General features: G+C 36.2%; 1 pseudogene; it reads right to left on the reverse strand.

Annotated features, from left to right (window-relative positions):
* Nucleotides 1-4349: 4349 nt before the first annotated feature.
* Nucleotides 4350-5586, reverse strand: LOC102026041 (annotated as a pseudogene).
* Nucleotides 5587-5924: the final 338 nt, after the last annotated feature.

Here is a 5924-nt window from a genome sequence, read left to right on the forward strand (position 1 = left end):
GTTCATTTCATTTCTTTTTCAAAATGTTCAACAATTTAACTTCAAGTGAGCAGCTAAAATACAGAAGATTCTGCTATTTCAAGAATCAGCCATTAGTGAAGAAGTGAGTGACTCTGAAGATGAACAGCAGGTAAGTATTACACAGTTTTCCAAAAAATTTAACAATTATTCTGAATGATTATGCCTTCAAATTAATGAAGAATGGCTTTCATATCCATAAAGTTAATAATTACAGTATATCAGATTTAGATTTGAAACTAGTTTTAAAGTTATTGACTTAAAAAGTACAAATGCATTTCACATATAGTTTAATTATATTCCAATCTGGTTGGTTTTTCTCTGTGCAAAACCACTATTTACTGAAACTTTTGCTTGTTATAAGAGGAAGTTGTAATGTAGTAGATGCAACTTTGTAGTTACACTCTTTAAATCTAACACCTGGTTTTAATGTTGTATCTGTACACATATTCTATGCATCCATTTGTTCATTGTAAAATAGAGAATTACAATGTACTTTTGTTAATTGATTAATGCAGCCATTAGTTGAGATAATATAAGTAAAATAATTGTAACTATCAAGACTATAAATAATGATTTGTCAATTAACATTAATTGATCTTAGAATTAGAAAAATAAAGATGTGTTTGCTTTTTCAAAATGTGCAAGTAATGATCTGGATTACTACTTATGTAAAATTTGTGCTTCCTTCTTAGCATACTTTTTGATAATACTAACCACTCTAAGATTTTTCTGCCCAGAATATCATGACTCTTGTATAGTTTGGCAAATGAACATGTTATCCGTGTTTGTGTGACACTGTTTGTTTATGTCTACACAGATGTCTATCTGTACTTGTAAGCTTTAAAGTGTTTTCAGATTTTGTTTGTTTGACCTATTTGTGAGAGTAGGCATTGAAGTCTTCCACTATAAATGTAATGATGTGTATCTGTTCTTCTGGAATTTTATGCCTAGTAGCTTTTCTTTTAAGAGATTAAGTGTACCAATTATCGGTACATAAATATTTAAAATTATCTCTTCCGGCTGAATTATCCTCTTCATTATTGCGTAGCAAGATCTTCTTTGTGGAGAAGGACATTCTATAGTTTACCTTTCAGTGTATTACCTATGTGGGACTTGGAGCGTGATCAACTGTTCGATTCTGGAGGGAGTTTAGCAAAAGCATTAGTGTAAAAGGAAATGATAGCAGGAACTTAGTTCCTGTGGAAAGCCACTGAATCAGCACTAGATGCTTTGCTGAGATATGCCTGAAGGAATGATAACACAATGGCTAACTGAGTCAAAGTATAGTTTCTGCAACAATTAAACTGTATTGTTCTCGCTCATCCTGTTAATGATTCCTCCCACTTTCCCTGTTGCTGTTTTTGTTTGTATCCCAATAAAAGGCTACAGAAGATTGTAATCCAGACTCCAGTCCTAGAGGAGGTGGGCCCTCAACCCATAACTTTGTCTCTCTTGTTTTTCTTTTCATCTGCCACACCTCCTTCTCAGGACCTGTCACCCCAGACAGAAACTGACTATGCACTGACACTTCTTTGTCTCTTCTGAGCATTACTGAGTTGGATTCTACTTTGTGTGAAATTACCACGTACACTCCTGGATTTTTTCTGTTCAGGTTACATGGAATATTGTTTTCTGTCATTTCTTTTTCAGTTTATGTTTGTTTGTTTGTTTAATGTGTTAGGTGTGTGTGGTGCATACAGCACATAGTTAGGACGTGGCTTTAGTTCCAGTGTGCCTGTGTGTATCGTTCCTATTATTGTACTAATTTTGTATGCCACCTCCTTTCTTTGTTCCTTTCATTTAACTACTCAACTTAGGTGTATTACATCATTTGGACGCTGCTGATATTTACCTTGCTGCATCTATTTGGACTTACCACAGGAGCTAATTTCTATAATGCTGGATTGGTTGTTACAATTTCTTTAAATTCTCTTTTTCTCAAAATTATTTTGCCAGCAGCATTGAAGGCTAATTTTGCAGATTATAATAATCTTGGCTGCCACCTGGTTTCTTATGGGGTGGTTGTTGAAAAACTTCCCTCAAAGCTCTCTTGACTTACAAGATTTGGTTGAGAAATCTGTCCTTACACTAGTAGGCTTGCCTTTATGAGTTACAATTTTCTCTAATAGCTTTCTTTGTTCTTTTGTAAACTGAGTTTCCATATTTTGTACTTTCATATTTCATAAAAAGCTTTATAATATCTGCTTTATCCTCTTGATCATCAAGGCTTCAGGAAAGATAATGAAACTTTTATCACATCAACTGGCTGTATGCAAAAACAATGGAAAATTTACACACAAATCGCTTCAGTCAGAACACTTTGCAAAATACATAATCTGTTACACATCTGAATTTACCTTAAATGAGGCTTTAAAATATATTTTAAAAAAGTCAACACTGACAAGCCTAGTGTAATAATGCTGAAAGAAAACTATGAACAACTTTGAAAGTTGAATTTAATGTGAGGCAGTGCAACAAATCACCAGTTGAACCTATATCTAAAAGTATGTTAGTATGATGTTTTCATAAATTTTAACAGAGTGAATGATTCTCTTGCATCTGATAGTTTCTCAGGTTTAATTTCCAAACTTTTCACACCTTGAATAAAGGAATTGAGTCCTGGGCCTGGAATATTTTTAGAAAAAGAAACAGTGGGAAAAACAGGAGAATCTTTCTGAAGACAACTTCAACAATTTCTCTACTAAAAGGGAAACTATCACTAATCATACATGGGTTTTCATGGGCTTATGTCTGATAAAAGATAAGTACTACAACTCAATGGCAAAAATAAAAACTCAAGATTGTCTCACTTACAAAAATCAGAAAAATAAATATTGTCCTAAATTAATATCTAAAATTATTAAATGGCATAATACATACTTTGTGGCTTAGGATCCATTGAAACTATACTGCTTTTTCCACTTTTAATACAGTCTTACTGTGCTCTGGAGAAACTCCTTAGATAATATCAAGAAGCCACTAAAAATAATGTCAACTGATTGGGAATGGAAAGACAAGGAGATGACAAATCCATTAATAATGATGAAACATGAGGGCTGGGGATTTAGCGCAGTGGCACAGCACCAGCCTGGCAAGCACAAGGTCGTGAGTTCGATTCCCAGTACCAGAAAACAAAACAAAACAAAACAAAAATGATGAAACATAATTTGTTAATGAATGGTTCAAAATTAGATATGTTGATCTGGTGCCAGTGGGGTGACGGAAAAGCCAAGGAAATGAGTGCAGTATCCCAACAGTCCCAGTTAAGATTCTTAGCTAACCCCTGATTTGATGACTCACTCATGAAGGACTACTCAGCCAGGCTACTTGGTGAAGGGAAACTGTCCTGGACATATATCATATTTTTCTGTGTTTTCTCCACAAACACACAGGAAAGACAAAATACCTCTCAAAGTCACCAGATGAAAGATCTCACAAGATCACAAAGTGACCCCCTCCAAAAATCCATAGATGATTTCATTCTGAGCATTGTGTTAATCACTTTGGTGTACGGCATATGGACTTACAAAAAAAAAAACAAAACAACAGTGCCTACATATTTAAACTCTTATTCTCAAGTAATAAAAAGGGTTTTCAAGTACTCCTCAATTTCCATGTCAGATTATTCCATCCCTTAGTCTTGTACATGAAACTAAGACATAAAGGTAGATAAAAGCTTTAGGAGTACTTTTATGGAAGGGAAAATTTGGTTTATTTACTAAAAATGAAGACTTTATTCTGATGTATTTCAGAGGTTTTAGAAGCTGTGTTATCACTGAGGGAGATTAATTCCCAAAAAAAAATCCTTTTAGATACCAAAGTACTCACTTTTTAGGATAGTATACTTTAGCATATTAAAATTTATGAAGCCTAAGACAAGCAAGCAACAAGATAATAAAAATCACAACTCAGAACTGCAATATTTCCACATGGTATCATTCCCTATGAAATGTAAAAAGACTAGTAAGGTTTATCTGGAATGATCTCTAACCTGTAAGGTACACTCATGTGACCAAACAAACCACACATTTGGGAGACTATGCAACATGAGTAAGTATAGAAAACTGCCCTCCAGCAATGCTTTTACAAAGCTTAAACAATTATCTGGTCACCATTTAGGGGGATGGAAGATGAATATGGATTAGTAAGTTCTACAAGTAGAAAAAATGATAACTGAAATATTTTACACACATTGCTTTAGGCATTTATTTGATATTGAAAAGGCACAAAGTATTTCTCTTCATCACAAAAATTCCATCTAGTATGGATCTACACAGTCCAGGAAAAAAAATCTAGAAACACATTTTTTTGCCTCTTTACTATGTCCTCTAAACAGGCTTTCCAAAATCTTGAATAGAAGTCTCATACTCTGCAATGAAATGCTTGAGTTCTTCAACACACTCTTCACCTATTTTCTCTAAACTCTTCCTCAGTGCAAGCTGTATAGACTTTTCTAGAGAAGGATCTTTCTCAATGAACATTCTCACCACCATCCCAAAAACTTCACTGTACTGTTGGTAAGTCTCTTGAATCTCTTCCATTTTGGATGCTTCTGCTTTTGGGCAACTGTTGAGCTGACTGTCTTCAAGAAATTTTGTAGTGTTTGCTGCATCGGTCTCTGGTTCCTTTGGCTTTTCAATGCATAACAGTGCTGCAGGCTGCACCTGGACCTCAGAAATTCCAGGCAAGTTTTTCTCCTCTGATGTCTGGTGCTTTTCCTCAGAGCTCTTGCTTTCAGTCTCAGCAAGTTCCTTCTCAGTTTTCCTGTTGGTTTCATATAACACCTTTGATGAAGGACCTGCTGTTGGACATGAGATTGAAGTGTATGTTGATGTTTTCAAAGATTGGTTACATCTCTACTTGTATGCTGAGGCTGGTGGGAAGAGTCCTTTTGGTTTTGGACTGCAGAGCAGCTTCTGCTTTTGACACTGGACACAGATGTCTTCTGCCTAGACTCCTTTTGTCCTACACGCTATTCTCCGAAAGAAGGAGGATCCCTTATATGAGGAGACCGGTCTCTTGTACAATGGGAAGAGTAGGCACTTTTCCTTGTAAAGCCAACTCCCATGTACCTGGAATCACTCTGGGGCCTTGCAAAATCATCATATATTGACAGCTGATAGCCAGATTCTTCTCCTCTGTGAGGTGGGCAACTTCTTTCATCATGAGCAAAACTGAGGCCCTCACCATATTCTTGGGAACCAACATCACTGTAATATCTAGTGTAGCTTCCCTTCCCAGGTCTGTCTAGCAGTGGACGTCTCTTTTCCAGTAGTGGTGGTTTCTGTGACATGATATTAACGACTGCATGGTCCTTTCTGCCTACAGGTGATTCTTGGCAAAAAGGAGGATCCCTTGCATCAGAAGACCGGTCTCTCGTATAATGGGAAGAGTAGAAATGTTTTCATCTGAAGTCATCTCTTATGTGACTATAGTCACTCTGGAAGCCTGCAGAATCATTATATCTTGACCATGGATAGCCAGATTGATCTTCTCTCTGAGGGGGACCACTTCTTCGATCATGAGAAAAATGGCGGTCCTCTTCCTGTCCTTGGTAACCAACATCACTGCAATATCTACTGTAGCTTCCTTCACCAGGTCTGCCTAGCAGTGGTGGTCTCTTCTCTAGTAGTGGTGGTCAGGCTCCAATGGCTTTCAGAATGTCTTCATTATGAATTTCTAGAATTTTGACTACAATGTCTTTTGGAGTGTTTTCTGATCATATTTATTTGGGGTTATATGCCTCATTAACATGAGTGTTTTTTCAGTCTCTCGATTTTGGATATTTTCTTCAATGATTTCTGCTGAGAGGTTTTTACAAGTTTAGTTTCTTTTCCACACCTACCTTGACTCAGGTATATCATCAATTTGGATATGTAGCATCATCTAGCTGTTGTATCCAC

The sequence above is a fragment of the Chinchilla lanigera genome, unplaced genomic scaffold (assembly GCF_000276665.1).
Source record: "Chinchilla lanigera isolate Chin_1 unplaced genomic scaffold, ChiLan1.0 scaffold00128, whole genome shotgun sequence".
Classification (NCBI taxonomy): Eukaryota; Metazoa; Chordata; class Mammalia; order Rodentia; family Chinchillidae; genus Chinchilla; species Chinchilla lanigera.